General features: G+C 42.3%; 1 protein-coding gene and 1 long non-coding RNA gene across 4 annotated transcripts in view; one reads left to right on the top strand and one right to left on the bottom strand.

Moving 5' to 3' along the window:
- Positions 1-18,624, top strand: part of LOC138759501 (zinc transporter ZIP11-like) — a 489,253-nt gene that overhangs the window by 427,098 nt on the left and 43,531 nt on the right. The gene's annotated exons all lie outside the window — the stretch shown is intronic.
- LOC138756638 (uncharacterized) lies at positions 2,821-9,917 on the bottom strand. 2 transcript variants are annotated; one of them, XR_011353214.1, is made up of 4 exons: positions 9,554-9,917; positions 7,585-7,636; positions 3,046-3,284; positions 2,821-2,952 (listed from the first exon to the last, which is right to left on the bottom strand). It is a non-coding gene; the product is annotated as an uncharacterized lncRNA (long non-coding RNA). The 2 variants fall into 2 exon arrangements; XR_011353213.1 differs by having other exon boundaries at positions 2,821-3,284.

Below are 18,624 nucleotides of genomic sequence, written 5' to 3'. Positions count from 1 at the left end.
TGGCGTTGACTAGGTTGGCAAGATCTTCATAACATTTCTATTTCACCACCATCTTCCTTGATCTTTGCCATTGCTTGTTTAGTAAGTTGTGGTATATGATTGCAAGTAAGGCATGCTGCAAAGTAATTTGACTGGCTTGACTGCAGGTTACCGGCAGTTTCTCCAATAGTCAAAGATCTATTCCTGGACTTCAAAGCATTTTGATGTGGATCATGCAATCATTTTATCCTATAGTTGGAAAGACAGTTTGGAATCCGTGAATTTTCTTGTCATTTAAATTTTGATCTCTGTGCCTTTTAGAATTTTAGAAATCCAGAAAAAATAAGTTCCTTCCTTAACAGTAAGCTCATGAGATAACATGGGCTGAATTACTTCAGCAGGTTGCATGAGGATGATTATTTTCAGTCTTGCTTTCCAATGGTACCATGAAATTTTATAATACAACTAACACATAGAACAGAACTAACCTTGCAGTGTGTTCTTAATTCACTGTGTCTGAAAAGTCACCCTTCAGCATAAGTGCCTCTGTCATTTATCTCCTACACCCTCTTCATGACCCAAGCAGCAGTGATCTCCAGGGTGCAACGAAACCATGCAGCAGGTCACCCAGGTAATTTTACATCACCTCCCAACACCTAGACTGAGATATTTCCATGTAGTCATGTGGTGAAACTGGACATCGACCATGACAGCTTCATACTCCAAGTATTTTGACAGGAATAGGATCCTGGTGCTGTCCTTCACCTCATCAGATGCTGCTTTGCTGCTTTTCCATTGCCTCTTCCTTGCTTACTTGTCAACCCGTTCTTCTCTTAACACATCTCACCTTCAACCTTCTTCCCTGAGTGTCCTCTTAATTCTTTCTCCTGTCCTTCTTCATCTTTTTCCACCTCCCCTTTGCTCCCTCTCTTTAACACTTACACTTTCATCCTTTTGAATTCTGATGCATGACCCTTACCTTTCCTACCTGTGCAAAAAACTCTCCTCCTGTGTTTGAACCTCTTGTCTTCTCACATCTTACCCCTCAGCTGATTCACGCCCTCCTTCAATCGCCACCCTTGAGAAAACTGCTGTACAGAACGGTGTTCATTCACCAATGAGATGGGGAGGAGATTGGTGTATTGGCCCCTGATGAGCTACATTGAGAAGCAGGCAGGAGAGGGAGCCCACTTCTCAATGTAGCTTCCACCAGATGACCCTGGTGTTCTCAGTTCTCTGCCCCTTTGTCCAACTCCTCTGCTCTCTATTGCTTCTCCCTTCCTTTCCCACTCAGCTCGCTGGCTCTCTCTCCCCCAATTCTGGCCTGGAGTGTGACAGCTACACATCAAGTCACTCTGTAAAACATGCCCTCTCCCTTTTCTGTCACGTATTTGTGGAGATCATGGTTGATTCTGTGTTCCTTTCAAGTCTGATTTTCTGGTCTGGCTCATCCTGAACTCTGCTGCCTTGATCATAAGATACTGCCCCATCCTGTCACCATGTCACCATCTTCCTTCAGTGTTTCCAGGTCCTAGGTGACCCAGATTTTGAAATATTTTGCCATTTTTAATTTAAATCCTTTCATGACCTCAATCCTTTTTATCTCTGCAATCTCCCTTGTAAGTTCAAATAGAAACTCCCCCTCAACCCTATCCACCTCATGGCTGATCTGTCTGGGTCCTCGTCTCTTCTGTGCCGATTCCCCATTATCCTTCACTCCCCTGATCACCTCTCCTAACTTTGATGTCCTTACCTCATAAACCTGGCTCATGGGAACCAGGTGTCTGAACTGGGATTTGAGAGGGTACTGGGGGCAAGAAGGGCTCCCAAAGGTCTTCAGGTGCTGAAGGCTTCCTCATCATGTTGGAGGTTTGGACCCAGAGCTCGGGTTGCCGACGGTTGAACTGGAGACCGTGAGGCTGCATAGGCTGCCAGGGTCCTGGAGGCAAATCCATGGACCACTCCGTCTCCGAAGGGACTCTCTTTTGATTCTCTTTCTCTTGTTATTAGGGGAGCCAGGCGATATTAAAGGCGGTGGTTTTGGAGCTGCTGTAACGGCAGCTCTGCCGCTAGTGTAGACTTGCAGGGAGGGAGACACAACACTCCCCACGGGGTCAACTGCCCAAACCAGCTGCCCTTGGCTTTATAAAGGCTTGAAAAAGCTTGTTAAAGAAGCCAACAGTGGTTTATTTTAACATCCTGAGACCACAGAGTCTGGGTCCAAATGGCGATGCCTATGTTTGGAAAACTGGCGCAGAGCTCCAGAAAACAGGGAGACCATCCCCCATTTGAGACGGAGAATCAGAAGAGATGACCCACGGGGTCCGTGAGGACCTGCGAGGCTGAAGAACACACAGGCGGCGATCTGTCGATGACGCGAGGTGAGGAACCCACAACTGCTGGCCACTGTGGTCAAGGAACCCTCACCAGGCTTCGGACTGCTGAAGGCCGGCTCAAGGCTTGCTGAAGGGGATGCCAGGAATTAGAACCGAGATGTGAGTGGGTGCTGAGGGCTTCCTGATCGTTTCAGAAGTTTGAATTTGGTTGCTGACAGTCTGGGGTGAAGGCTGTGTCTCTGCACCAGGCTGTGGGAGCACTGAAGGCAAATGCATGGACACTCAGTGACTCCGGGGAGACTCTCTTTTGCTTCTCTTTTTCTGACTGTAAGGGGCGCCAGGAAATTCCTGCTGATGGTGAATCTGCTTTTCGATAGACTAAAGGAAATTTTATGTAATATTACTTATTCTGTTTTATTACATGACAATAAAAGAATCTTGAATTTTTTTTGTAGTATAAGGATCCTTGAATTCACTTCTACCACTGAGATTATCCTGTGTGAAAGTATTCTCTCCAAACCTCTCAGCTGTAACACTTCATTTCTCTCAGAAATTGCTTCCAAACCCTTTGAGTGGTGTTTATTTTGGAGTAATGGATTTTAGTCAAAAGAACTGCATGTTTCTGTTTTTTAAGAACCTTAAATGAAGCCAGAAAAAAGGTCAGTTAAAATAAAGATAATACTTTGCAGATAAATGCAATAATTCACAAAAGTTTCTCCTTATCTGTGACCTGGTGCACTGGAATGCTGTTGTATGTTTAGAACTGTTGAGGTGCTCACATGCTTCCATTATGGCAGAATCAATCGGCAGCTCTTGGCGTTAGTTTGAGTTTTATGAAAACCTCTGTAAGCGAGTAGCCAGTATCATAATTTTCCACTATCTGCCAGCTTGCGACACTCAGCGTGAAGATGTTTTCTTTTGCCAGCATGAGATTCAAATTCGTCTCAACACACATAAATGCTCCAGCTGCTGTAAAAAAAGACACAAAAGAGCTTTTGAATATCCAAACTTGGTTCCAGATTATCTTCTTGGGCTTGTAGTGTATCCTTTGTTGGAAAGCCAAGCACTGGTGGTTTTTTAAACATTTAATTGTGGCTTTCTGAGTCTGGTTGTCATTGACATTCTTGCTTATTTTAGTTTGAACCACACAAAGCTGCTTTATGGAAGCCGAGTCCATGATTGCAAAATTGCAATAATGCTGTTGGCCTGTATGGGGTGGAAGTCCTCAGATTAATCGTCTTAATAAAATTGAGTTCTTACTGTGAAACAGATGCTCGCTTTCCATTGTTCATTTTGTGTGAATATCTGCATCAACAGCCTTTAATATTACCTGAATTTTCAATAAATCATACTTGATGCTCAGATCATGTCACAGTTCGAGTAATTGTCCATCTTTATAGCGTTTACAAATGGCAGCCATAACTAGCAGTTATATGGTTTCAATTAATGATAAATACACTTTGATTTTGAAACCGTACCATTTCACCTGAGGGAACAGAAGAAGTAAAATTGACGTTTTTCTGTCAGAAATTGCAATAATTTTTGAAAGTAAGTTGAGGGAAAAAAAATGTAGTGATCAAACAATGATACAGTATGTCTATTTGCTGTCATAGAGAGGAACTTTATTTGTTAGTTGTCTGTAAAAAAAAAACTGCACCCAGCCCCCCAGAGCTGAGGGATCAGTGGGTACAGTCCTGTTCCCGTCTCCCAGAGCTGAGGGATCAGTGGGTACAGTCCTGTTCCCGTCTCCCAGAGCTGAGGGATCAGTGGGTACAGTCCTGTTCCCGTCTCCCAGAGTTGGGGGAATCAGCGGGTACAGTCCTGTTCTTTGTCTCCCGGACCTGGGGGAATCTGTCAGTATAGTCATGTTTCCAGTCCCCTGGAGCTGGGGAATCAGTGGGTACAGTCCAATTCCCATCTCCCAGAGTCGGGGAATCAATGGGTCTTGTCCCAACTCCCAGAGCTGTGGGTCAAGTGGGTACAATCCTGTTTCCTTCTCCCAAAGCTGATGGGGGTGGGGGGGGGGGGGAATATATGTCTCTTGGTCAATTTCTTCCCTGCAGGTTTCAGACTGGACCTTTTCAACACTTCCATTTAAATTTTTGCCTGTAGCATCCACCTGCCATTGAGTCTTCATCTTCGTATGAGGAGGAGCAGCTGGCTTGTGTTTGAGATCATTTGGCTTTTGGAAGGAGCGGTTGGTTCTTTCTTTATCTTCACTATCAGCCCTCTCCTTTTGTATTGATTCAGTCCACTGGGGAACAGGTCGGGGCAGCTACTCGGTATTGGCCGCTTGAGGTAATTGGACCTCTGTCTCTTTGCCTGAGCATGTTATCAGCTGAAGGTTTGGTACGGGAAGAGAGATGTTCTTCCCAGAAGGGTTATTTTCACCTTCCCCTCTTACTGCTTGTGCGTAACAGCAGGAACTTTAGGGGTGGACCCAGTCAATATGACCTGCTTCCCCACACTGATCCCAGCACTTGGTCTTCTTGTAGTCCTTGGTATGCTTGCTTTCCTGCTGATGGTTTTTACACACAAGTGTCTGGCACTGGGATGGCATAATTATGGGACATTTAGTTTATTTAAGCAAATTCACCTGCCATTCTTGGGAATTACTGTCTCGGAAGATCTTTCCTGGACCCAATGCATAAATGGCATCGTGAAGAAAACACGTCCGCACCTCTACTTCCTCAAGAGGTTGCGGAGGTTTGGTATGACATCGGAAACCCTGGCAAATTTCTACAGATGTGTGGTGAAAAGTGTGCTGACCAGCTGCATCACGGTTTGGTATGGGGGACACCAATAATCCTGAGCATAAACCCATCCAAAAGGTAGTGGACACAGCCCAGAACATCACAGGCAAAACCCTCCCCACCATTCCTTGAAGGGCTCAAGCCCAAAATATTGATTATGTATCTTTGCTACATAAAGTACACTGCTTGACCTACTGAGTCTCTCCAGCAAGGTGCTTTTACTATAGGTTGAACGTGATTGAATGAGGGAAGTACAGGGGTACAGCAGGTAGCTCTGCTGTCTCACAGCTCCAGAAATCTGGGATGCTTCTGATCTCAGGTGCTCTTTGTGATAACCCTCCAGGTTTCTACCTGGTGCTCCCATTTCTTCTCACATCCCAAAGAGATCCTGGTGGGTTTAATTAACGGCTGTAAGTTCTCCTTTAGTGTAGTTAAGTGGCAAAAGGAATTACAGCCAAGTTGATAGACCCGTAAAAGAGAACACCTTGCAAAGCAACAAGGATGGCAACACACTGAAAACTAGCACAGAACCAGTGGGCTCAACGTCCTCATCCTATGTTGTAATAAGCATGAAAGCCATAATGATGAAGCAAATTCAATGGCTCACAGCGAGACCAAACAGATCCTTGACACTGTTGAAGGTGGAGTAAAAGAAAAAAGTATCATATAGCCAACACATAATTCTTTCTCAGCACAATTGGTGGAGACATGTGTCAGATTTCAGTTCTCATAGTCCTCAAAACAGACCCCTTGCATGCACCCACAGGAATGTGTGTGTCATGTCATAAATATTCATTTAAATTAATTTTTAAATTTAGACATACAGCACGGTAATATGCCCTTCCACCACTGAAGCCGCTACCGTCCGAATGCACTAATTAATATTTCATATGAATTTAGATTTCCTACCTTGAAGTCCACAGATCAGACCCTTTCCATGCACACACAGGCACGTGTATTCAGCGACAGAATTATTAATTTTAATTTTGTTTAAACATTTATCGATACAGGATGGTAACAGACCCTTACAGGCCACAAGCCCTCTGCTGCCCAAATGCAACAATTGACCTATAATCCCTGTATGTTTTTGGAGGGTGGTAGAAATTCAAAGCACTCAGAGGAAACCCAGGTAGACATGGGGAGAACGTTCAAGCTCCTTCCAGACAGCATCGGATTCAAACCCAGGTCACTGGCGCTGTAATAGCTTTGCAAATACAGCTATGCTAACCATGCAGCCCAAAGTTGAAGATAATGACAGACTGCTGTTACGAGCCCAGAGGACCCCAAAACCCAGCAGCAATAGATATCCACCAAGACAAAGGTTACTTAAACAGAAGTTGCTTTTAATTATCTTTAAACATGAAAATAGAATCACAATTTAACTTTTCACGATTGACTTAACTAATCTAACTTAACCCCCTTCTAATTCTAAGCGCACGTGCATGTAATGTGTGTGTAAGTTCAGAAAAGTTCTTTGATTCACAGCCCAGTCTCACTTCTCATTCCTCCAAGTTCACTGGTTGCAGGCAATTCTTATACTATGCATAGATTTTAACATTTATAAAGTTCACCGGGCATTGGTGCTTGAAAGGTAAATGGTTACCACTCAGTAAGGTTCTTGTCGGTTTTCAGAGAGAGATTTGTTGTATGCCAGCCACCCACAACTGACTCCTTTTTAATCAGCCACTTCAGTGTCTTGACGAAGAAACTTGGCCCCTCATGGTTCTCCAGATGATAATCTCTTTCTTTCAGGTCACCACTGAGTTCCATTTTGTTTCTCTTATTTCAAGTGAAACATTAGACAGCCAGTCCTCTCCTCTTGCATGAACCACAAGGGCTTTGACCAGGCTGAACTAGGCACTCACAACCCATCTTCCAAAAGGGGTTTTCCACAAGCTTTCCAGCTTGTCCTATTCCAGTCCCAGCTGCTGCTGCTGACTGTAAAACTGTAGAACTGATCTGTATCTCTCTCTCTCAGAGAGAAAGCCTGTTTGTCTCTCTCTGCTTGCAAAACCGCACGACCGTCTTATAACAGCGAGTTCCCCTCCAGACAATCTACGGCTCCGACAAGTTCCTTCATCTATTGCCTTTTTGTAAACAACAATCCAATAGTGAAGTCTCTTGGGCACTCTTGAAAGCTTTTGCAAAGGCTGTTTGTCCTGATATGTCTAGCATGAGCAGAGCTCCAGTATTTTAAATGAGACCTGTTTTAAAGTGTTTGTATGTGATCTACACTAAAAAAAAACCTGCCCCAATATTCTGTCACACTGCCAAAGATTTGCGGGTGAGAGCACCTTGCAAACTCTGCTGAGTCCTCCCTCTCAGGGACTGTTGAGATTGCTGAACTTTAATATACTGAAAACTAATGATATTCCTTGTAAAGATCCATACAATTGTATCACCCTACCATTAATTTACATAAAGCATGATTTGCACTCAGAAAGAAACCATACTGATTGCAGAAAAGCAACCTGCCATCATGGCAGATGTAAAATAATGTTTTTATTTAGTTTTACCTGGGATTTTCTTGAACGTCAAAGACTGAAACATTTAAAGTTGTCCAGCAACCTGTCAAAGCGACAAAAAAATGCAGATTAAGAAGTGATTTGAATCCTTCTCAACAGTCTTTAGAAGAGAAAACTGAAGCAAATTATCTTATCCAGTTTGGGCTGGAATCTACCACATCGGCAAGTGTCATGATGAAGATTAAACTTTTTACACAGTCCAAGGAATATAGTCCAGGAGATACACCCTAGATCCCTTGAGGCGATAGGAGAGGCTCTTTCCAATTATTTTTTTAAACAGACCTCAACTAACACAGGTTGCAGTCTGATGTATGATGTGATTTGTTCTGATTTTGAAAGGAGGAAGTAGGGATTTGAAACGGTGATGCATAAAATCGTACAAAAGGTGCCGTAACATGAAGCATTCGGCCCTTTGTTTCAAAACAAGTCAAAAGGATACGCAATACTACATTCATCACTGATTAAAATTCTGAGGGAGTTGAAGAATTAGTTGTTGTTGTTTCAGATCACTTGATACCTTAAAAAGTATTCTCAAAAATCATCTTTTCAATTGCATAGTTGATCTTAAGTCACGTTCATTTAACTTGGCAGCAGGCTCAAAAGAAATCAGAAGCAATGACGAGAGAAGAAATCAAGTAGCTTCCTCCGACCTTGATCAGAATGTGATTTTTTTTCAAGAGGATTTAACAGGGCAGAGAAAATTTGTTATCCATCTGCAAAAGATACTCAGCAAGTTGGATAGGATCTGTTGGGAAAGAAATTAGTAAATGGCATTTCACCAAACTCTCTAATGAAGACATAATCTGAAATACCAGTTCTGTTTCTCTCTCCATAGATGCTGCCTGGCCTACTGAGTAATTCTTGTATTTCTTCTTCTTGTACAATGGAAAAACAGGTGCCCACTTTCCTGGGTAACACTATTAATATGATAATTTCATCTCTACAGGAGACCCAAAAAATGCTTTATCGCCAAATAGAAAACATCATGGGGCTGAGAACACAACATTAGAAACAGTAGTTAAAGTTCCACCAACTAGATGAAATTCTTCAAAGCAAAACCAAATTAGCCGATGTCAACAAACAAAGGAAAATGACGGGTGCTAAAACCTTGCCAGTATTGGAGTAAAAGACCATTCCACATAAGAACGGGGATTTTGCAGTCGTGTTTGTTTTACATCATTAGGCAACTAAGTTAAAGGGCAAATTAGAGTCTTCTGCATGTTCAAAAGGGAACATGAATTCTGCTGAACCATTATGTCCTGGACCAACTTCAAGATATGCTTGTGATCAATGACTATTTATTGAAGATCAATCAATGAACAGATGGCTACATTTTGTGATTTTTCCCTTAAGTATCTGATACTAAAGCAGAACAGGTTGCATATTTCTGATAAGGTTGCATTTGGGAGGTTTGGAAATCAATGTCATGCTGTAAATATCTCTCTGCCTACATCATTGCAAAAATGGGTAAAATGACAGCTGATGTGGCTTTGGAACCCTGCCTGGAGAGTTCACAGTTCACATTTATTGTCAGAGTATACACGTACATGACATCACATACAATCCTGAGATTCTTTTTCCTACGGTCCAGGCAGAATTCCTGCATATCAGTAGTGCAAAACAAAATTGTACTGAAGAAAAAATCTGTATACAAATGAGAAAAATTAAGTGAAAGTGCAAATTAACTGCATTGCAGAGAATAAATATTCAATCATTTTAAAAATGTGCAAAGTGAGAGTCCTTACTTCTCCAGTTTCTGCTAGCTCACCCCCCCCCCCCACTTTTCCTTATCCATCTGTCTCCTTTCCTCCTCCTCTCCACCCCCTTCCCTCTTCATTCACAGAGCCATCCCTTCCCTCCCCCTGTTTGCTGGTGCGCCCTCCCTTCCTTACCTCTTGTCTGATCCTCCCCTCCCCCCGGTCTACCATTTGATCAGGTGCCTGCTTAATTTTGCTCATACCTTGACCAAGGGCTCAATCCCGAAGCATTGGTTATGCATCTTTATCTTTGCTCCATTTAAGTCCACGATTTGACCTGCTGAGTTTCTCCAGCATTCTGTTTTTACTTCAGTCGCAGTATCTGCAGACTTTCGGGCATTCCTCCTAATTTGTTTTGGTGAGCTGGTTTCGATATACTGACCCAATGTGCTGGAAAGATTATTTCTTCTTTATAAACAGAGTGTGTGGGCCTTCCACCAAAATCTCGAGGCGTTTCGTTCACTCATCTACAGATATCACGGTATCGTCTTTCCTGATAAATAGCCAAATCTTTGTTAACATGGTCTTTGTTTTAGCATCATACTTGCTAAGACTATCTTGCAGCCAAAACACCATAGCTGCGCACTAAACAGGTGCTAGGCAGGCTGGTTCCTTTTAGACAAAATTGGGTGCTGGCTTATGAGTGCGGAACTCGAGAGCATTTCACGAGAAAAAATGAATCACTCTTTAGACTTTTTAATGTCTAGTACAAAAACACCACCTCCCTTCCACAGGAAAGCAAGGAAAGATAATAAAATTTATGTTACGTGGTTTTCTTTTTGCTCAGAGCTTGTTTAATAAATAAAACATTTGTAAATGAGCATGAAATAACCAGAAAATGAATTGTATTTAGTGGCGACACTCACCCTGGGTGTGTAAAGCCTGATTTATGTTTAGTAACATTCAAAACTGATTCCCTAGTTTGAGATTTAAGAATGCATGTTCAGACTTCGATTCTCATTTTGGTGTGGTTGGAATTTTTTAGTTTAAATTGTGCTAAAGGAAACAGAAACTCACAGAGCGCGCTTTATAGAACAGAACAGCAAGGACCTCCTGTCACTCAAGACACATATTGCGTGCATATGGTGATACTCCAGGAACACATTGCGTGCTAAGTTGCTTGGGAGAAGCAGGTAGGGCAGGTACGGGGAAGTCCTTACAATCTGCGGTTTCTGGAGAGGTCCTTGGCCACCTGCAGGCAGATCAAATGCTGGGATGTTAGCTGAAGTGGGAAGTGGTGATGTAATCAGAAGTCTAACAATTGACTCTTTCATGCCGCTCGATAACAATCAAAACAGTATAAAGCTGCCTGCCACGCAATGCTCTGCAAGGGAGAAAATGCACAGAACGTGGGGGAGGAAAGGAAACTGACCGATTTGTTGGCCATTACAACTGTGGGACACTTATTCAAAATGCAAAGTATTTTAAAATAGATAAATACAGGACGTTTTAATATACAGTTCGTTGCTGTTTTGGTAAGTAAGTATACAAATGCTGAATCAAGTTTGATCCGATAAGCCAAGTGAGCTATTTTACATTTTACACAATGCAAACATTATCTGTGCCATTGATTGGCACAAGTTCTTTGGTTTATTGATCATTTAACTTTTAAAATTTAGACATATAGCGCGGTAACAGGCCCTTTCAGCCCACGTGCCAGCGCCGCCAAATTACACCCGATTGACCTGTGCTCCCCGGTGCACAGCATGGTTGGCATGGGCAATGCCTTTACAGGACCAGCGATCGGGACCGGGGTTCGAAATCCACGCTGCCTGTAATGAGTTGGTATGTTCTCCCTGTGACTATGTGGGTTTCCCCGGGTTGGGGCTCTGCTTTCCTCCCACCATTCCCATCATACTGGGGGTGTAGGTTAATAGGGTTTAAATTGGACGGCACGGACTCGTGGGCTGAAATGGCCCGTTACCGTGCTGTATGTCTGAAATTTAGAAATGAGGAAACCCATGCAGACACGGGGAGAGCGTGCAAACTCCTTACAGACAATGCCGGATTAGAACCCTAGTTGCTGGCACTGTAAAACATTTGCTCTAACCATGCCTCCATTTTTGTTGTACATTGGAAATAGGAGATATCCAGTCATGCTCCAGGTTAAACAAGAGTTCTTCATGGTTACTCCCTCACTCTCCTCCTTCATGAAACTGCTCAGCTGAAAAACCTCACAAAGATAAGCGTATACAGAGCCGTTATCATACCCACACTTCTGTTCGGCTCCGAATCATGGGTCCTCTACCGGCATCACCTACGGCTCCTAGAACACTTCCACCAGCGTTGTCTCCGCTCCATCCTCAACATCCATTGGAGCGCTTTCATCCCTAACGTCGAAGTACTCGAGATGGCAGAGGTCGACAGCATCGAGTCCACGCTGCTGAAGATCCAGCTGCGCTGGGTGAGTCACATCTCCAGAATGGAGGACCATCGCCTTCCCAAGATCATGTTATATGGCGAGCTCTCCACTGGCCACCGTGACAGAGGTGCACCAAAGAAAAGGTACAAGGACTGCCTAAAGAAATCTCTTGGTGCCTGCCACATTGACCACCGCCAGTGGGCTGATATTGCCTCAAACCATGCATCTTGGCGCCTCACAGTTTGGCGGGCAGCAACCTCCTTTGAAGAAGACCGCAGAGCCCACCTCACTGACAAAAGGCAAAGGAGGAAAAACCCAACACCCAACCCAACCAACCAATTTTCCCCTGCAACCGCTGCAACCGTGTCTGCCTGTCCCGCATCGGACTTGTCAGCCACAAACGAGCCTGCAGCTGACGTGGACATTTACCCCCTCCATAAATCTTTGTCCGCGAAGCCAAGCCAAAGAAGCGAAAACATTTGTTCTAACCATGCCTCCATTTTTGTTGTACATTGGAAATAGGAGATATCCAGTCATGCTCCAGGTTAAACAAGAGTTCTTCATGGTTACTCCCTCACCCTCCTCCTTCATGAAACTGCTCAGTCACTTTGGGATCCGGTTTCATGGGTTGACTTTATCTTATCATTTCAGGTACATTTCAGTTGCTTTAGCTGCGGGGTCAGTCAATCACATAATTTAGTCTTGACACCATTTTCATATTGAAGACATGGCACATCTTGATTCTGCTGTATTTGGGCCTACGTGACTTGGCCCTCTTGCTGGACATCCCAAAAAATCATTGGTGATCTCCCAGGTTGTTGCCAAATATTTACATCCAGCTCTAACATCACCATCTTCGCTACTTGATCAAGAGGCAGATATTAAACATCGATTTCAAGGAGGTGAATGAGCTAAATAAGATGTCATGAGTCAGAATTAAAGTTGAGACTGTACTCCAGCAATATTCGTCATTAGTTTAAGTTTTTATGTGACGAAAGGCTCTCTTGGCTGCAGTAACAGTTACAGAGATTTTTTTCAGAGACAGTCTGCAAGGAATCCTTCGTAAACTGCAGAAAGTTTGAATTTGGTCAAAGATTAAGAGCCCAATGAGGACACATGCTTTATCTTATGCCTTGAATGTAGTAAAATATCACTGGAAACAATATAATGGAATTTGACGTGAAATCACGTGAGAAATGGTTACTAAAATCTTGGTCAAAGTTGGTTTTAATCTGCATTAGAGAGGACAAACAAGTGCTTTAGAGGTGCACAGATTTGAAAGAGGATTCCTGAACACAGGACCTTGAAAGCTAACACACGTCCTGAGATGCACAGACAGAATTGAAGGAGCTGAGTGATTTCAGAAGCTGATGTGAGTGAAGGACGTTCTCAACATAACTTTTAGACATGGAGTAAGGGCAGGAAGATGGGAGAGGTTCTGGTGGATATTGAAATTAATTTTCTGCACCTATTCAGAACCACAACATGAGATCTCTCGCACACAGCCACGCCATTGGATCTTGCACACAACTGCGTCACAAGATCTCTCACTCACAACCACATCACCAAATCTCACTCAGAACCACATCACTCGATCTCTCACACCCAACCACATCATTAGATCTTGCTTCCAGAACTACATCACTAGATCTCTCACATAGAAGCAGATAATTGGATCTCAAACAGAAATACACCAAGAGATCTCTGATATGGAAGCACATCCTTAGATCTTGCACACAGACGACTAGATCTCACACGGAAGTATATCATTAGATCTCACACACAAAACTACACATCAGATCTCACACAGAGAACTCCACCAATAGAGTTTGAGAAAGACTGCCAGCAATTCCTCTGCTCCAGACGGAATAAAGTCCAATAAAGGCCTGTATCAATTCTAAAATGGATTTTCTGGAACCAATTTACTTCGTTTAACCAGATGGCATTTGCTGGCATGACTTGCATTTTGATGCTTAGTCCAGTGGTTTACTCAGAGGAAGGCATACCTACAAATGTTAAGAGCACTTACTGAATGTTCTGGAACGTGCAGGGAGATAGCTCTCTGCAACAGCATCAATGTTGCATGTTGACTTTGGTCGACACCAAAAAAATACTTGTTCCAAACGCTAGCCACAGGATCATACATCACGGTCCTGAACAGATTCTGTTTGACGGAGCTCAAAATTAGTCGAAGGTGACTTCAGGCTCCTTAAAACCAGCTCTCCTAAGCAATCTTCTCATCAACAATGGCATTATATATTGATGACTCCTTGTAATTTAAAAGCTGAACCGTGCATCCCAATGCACGGAGTCACTTTGGAGTCGTGACTGTTGGACCAAGTACATGATCCAAGCATAACAGAAAAATGGAAAACTTTTATCCAAGCATAAAATCTTTCCCAATTATCCATTTTTATTGCTCAGCAGGCTAAACCTAGGCTGCCTTCTGCCAAACTATTGGCAAGAGCCCGTGGTGAATTTAAGATATCTCATTACATTTGGTAAAGTATGTTTTTGTAGTGCATTATTTTTTTTTAGATCAAATTACTGAACAAATGATTAAATGAGCTGTGTTACAAAGATTTGCAAATTAGTATTCTTATCATTGATTTATAAAAGTCAGGATCCAAGCATAACATGACTTGGCAAACTCAGTCGTCATATGTTTTAACAGGATTCAACTGTGTTACATAATACACGTAGTTTCTAATGTGGTTATATTGCTGCCTCCAGGAGCTTCTATGCTGGAATTGGGACAGAGAACTGTCGCCTCCCATGCTAATCTGTTCAAGGGCCGTGGCTGGTTGCAGAACATGCTGTAGACTCCATGAAACTTACATGTGTGCTCAGAATGTTGGATGATCACAAGGGTTCGCATCTGCAGAGGAGCACGAATCTAAGTACCAATACAATTCCTGCTATTGAATGTTGTCTCGTTACACAAGGTAAATTGGCTCTATGAGGTGCCGTTTTCCCACAATTGTCGTCACATCATACTGCGTGTACTGTAGTATACTGGATAACCTATTGCAACTTTAAAAAAACGTGACTTCTTCAGTATCTGCTAGCTGGATGTCAATCTTCAAATGTGCATTTATTATCTGTCATGTGTGAAGCTGCCATGATGGCCTTCAAACTCGATTTATCAACTGTACATGACTAAAGATACTGGAAAACAATCGGCCTGATCTCTGGCATGACCACAATGGATATGTCAATTCTTTGAGGCACCATCACTTGCTCTGGTGTCCCAACTGAATGTGGTTGGAAAGCATATTAAAGGGCTGGGGTTGGAGCAATGGGATGCCTGAACTTTGAGGCAGCTGCCAGTCCTTCATTTCATCTCTAATACTTGTATTATTTTATCATATATTCTGCTGCAGGATGGGAACATGGCCAGCTAGGCCTGCATTTATTGTCTGTAAGCTGTGTGACATTTCAGAGAACAATTCAGAACTGATCATATTGGTGTGGAAAAATGGGTTAAACAATCTGCTTGTTTCATAGTCATCTTTCTGACACTATAATTTTATACCAAGTTCATTTAATTACAGGTATGCCTCGCTTATATCCACGATGCCTTCTGCGACATGGACTTTGTGCGAACACCATATTATATACTTAGCAAAGCTATTTGGGATACTGTAGTCCAGCTGTAAACTTTTTATTTGTGAATATGGATCAGTGTAGGGACTAATACAGGGCTGTGGGGACAGAGCAAGGCAGTGGGATCAGTGTGAGGATCGACACAAGGCTGCAGGGAAGAGAGCGGGGCAGTGGGATCAGTGTAGGGACTGACACGAGGCTGTGGGATCAGTGTGAGGACAGACACAGGGCTGTGGGGAGAGAGTGGGGCAGTGATTAATTGGGACTGATACAGGGCTATGGAGAGAGAGCGGGGCAGTTGGATCAGTTTGGGTATATACAATTCCTATAGCTAGCAATTGCTTTTTCTAAATTGCTGTGGACTTGCTCACGTTAACTGGGAGCTTGTTCGTATACGTGGTTGGACGTTGCCCAAATGGATGTTAAACAATGTGTACCTGCACTTGAATTTGAAATCTACATTCATACAAGATGGCATAGTTAGTCCAGTAGTTAGCACAACGCTATTACAGCTCCAACAACCCAGGTTCAAATCCGGTGCCCTATGTAAAAAGTTTGCATGTTCTCCTGTATCTGTGTAGGTTTTGTTTGGGTGCTCCAGTTTCCTCCCACATTTCAAAGATGTACGGGGTTAGTAGGTTAATTGGACACCTGGATGTATTTTGGTGGCGTGGGCTCATGGGACACGAAGACCTGTTACCATGCTGTATATCTTTATTAAATTAAATTAGATTAAATTTAAATCAGTGATGGGATTTGAACTCTTATTTCCAGGCCAAAAGTCCAGGCCTTTCAATAGTCATCCTACAACTTCAATACAAATGTGGGGATAATGGGATCAAAGCTGCAAAGAGGACTTGTGTTCCTTTCCCAACTCAAATTGATTGTTTATTGTCATATGTACAATAGCTTTATTTTGCCTGTTATCCAGGCAAGTCAACTAATGTGAAGTAAAACAGGCAAAATAAAACAAAAATGGAGAGTCAATTGAAAAGCTGAGTTGAAGCAGTGCGATTCAGTTGCAGATGGGGCCCAGGAGTTTGGAGATGAATTTTTTGGGACTATGATATTGAAGGCAGAGCTATACTCAGTAAATGGGAATCTGACTTGTTATCCAGGTGTTCATTTTAGATATGGTATTGCAGACTTAAAATGATAAAGGTGAGCAAATGGATTACATCCATAGTGACTTATCAGAACTTGGGAAAATAACTTTTATTTACTCATGTGACCTCAATTTGGGCAAGCAATGCTGCTTTGGCTGATTTAATTTCCTCCTGGAAGTGTAGCAAAACAATGCCTCAAAGTCCATTTAATTTTATGAATGGCTTGAAGTTTGCTCCAGTAATATGAAATCATCTGAACTCCTGGACAAAGTTTATGTATGTTTTGTAGATTAAATTAAATCAGACTTTATATGTCATGTGTACCAAGAAATGTTCATTCAACTCACACCCTTTAACTATAAAGGGAATCAAGGGATAGGGATTTAGTGCAGGAAAGACTTTAAGCTGACATAAAGTTAAGGTTACGCCAAGATCTAATTGAACTGTAGAGGAGATGTCGGGGTGAATGGCCTGTTCTGCTTCTATTTCTTTGAAATGTGTCCTGAAATCTCCAGTTTACCCATTTGACAAAATCTTTGCAACCTGATGCAGCACCTAGAGTGATGCCATTGACAAAGTAAATTTATATCTCAGTAAAAAGAGTAAATTGAAGACTATGTAATTGGTCAGACAACCAAGGCATCTTGACAGCTGTTTAACAGAGACACCCTGTCAGGCAATAACACTGCCCACCCCTCCGAACCTTTCGAAGCTGTAACTTGTAATGTGTGAAGGAGAAAGCTGGAGATGAAGGAAGCCTCAGATTTGTATCATTTTTAGCAGATTCAAACTTCAGCTCATTGGAAAATTCAAAGACAAGCTTCAAAGATATCTTACCACAAGCTATAGAGTGAATGGTGGAACAGTCACTGACAGCTGGGGAGCAGAAAGAGTGCTGCAAAATACCACCCTCTGTGCCAAGACTAAGGACCAAAGATCAGTTCACAAATTCACATTAGAGCAAATATTTCTAAATCTGGATGTTAAATGTCCATAAACTGGCTGATACTTAAAACAGGCACTAAACCCACAGAATCTGTCAAATGGTGATGGCCAAAAATTAATCAGTGATGAAGAGATATTGCATCTGTCCCAACCTGAAATTTCCAGCTCTCCATCTTCCACAATGAAAAATAATCATTAAAAAATACTTACCTTCTTCCAAAACAAAATCAGTTCTTCAGCCAATTCAGATCATGCCACAAGATTTAAATTATCGTGAAAAACAAATCATGCCCGTGGGATTTAACAAAACTCAATTATGGCATGAAAGACTTCAACACTTAAACACTGGCATCTACTTGACAATGTGGAAAATTGCTCAGTTATGTCCCGTCATTCTCTATTGTTCAAAGGTACCTTGGAATTGGAAGTGAATAGAAATCATGGTGGAAACCCTCCAATATCTAAATTGGACAAAGGTAACTGCTTGTCACTGCTATTGTCTCAGCCCCAGGACTTTGAAGCCAGAGTTTTGCAGAGAGAATTTTGTTGCCCAGATTTCTTCATCTACTTCAGTCATGAACTTCCGACTGCAGAAGGTGAGAAGTGAAACAGTTCGTGCAATATTTCACTTGCAACTATAAAGTTCTGTTTATATACAGCATGACTGAAAAACCATTTAGGCCAGGGCTGGTAATTGGTCGGAGACAATTTTGCTGCACAAGTGCAAGGAACTGAATGTCTATAACAAGAGGACGTCTAACCACCTTTCCTTGACGATCAACAGCAATGGTTGTTGAGTCCCCTACCATCAATATCTTGGGGAAGTAGAGGAGTTTTCTTTGAGCTAACAAATATGAATCATATTTAATCTTAAAATCTTCACACTATCTAAGATTTCAGGATTGGTTACACATATCAGATCTGGAAACAAGTAGCTGATTCGCATGGTACCTACTCCATTACACGCATGTACTGCAACAAAGTTTATAACAGATACAGAAATTTGCCAAGCCATCTTCGAATGCTCCTCCCATATACCTGTACCAACTTGAATCAAAAGGTCATTGGGAATGCAATATTCATTTTCAACATTCAAAGTTTAGATTTATTGTCAAGGTACATAAATGACATCACATATAACCCTGAGTTTCTTTTTCCTGCGAGCCATGAGAATTTCTACTTATCAGTAGTGAAAGACAAACTGTACTTAAGAAAAGATACATATCCAAAAGAGAGAAATGTAAACAAGAAGGCA

Source organism: Narcine bancroftii, chromosome 3, assembly GCF_036971445.1.
Source record: "Narcine bancroftii isolate sNarBan1 chromosome 3, sNarBan1.hap1, whole genome shotgun sequence".
Lineage (NCBI taxonomy): Eukaryota > Metazoa > Chordata > Chondrichthyes > Torpediniformes > Narcinidae > Narcine > Narcine bancroftii.
This window is presented reverse-complemented; position numbering and strand designations above follow the sequence as displayed.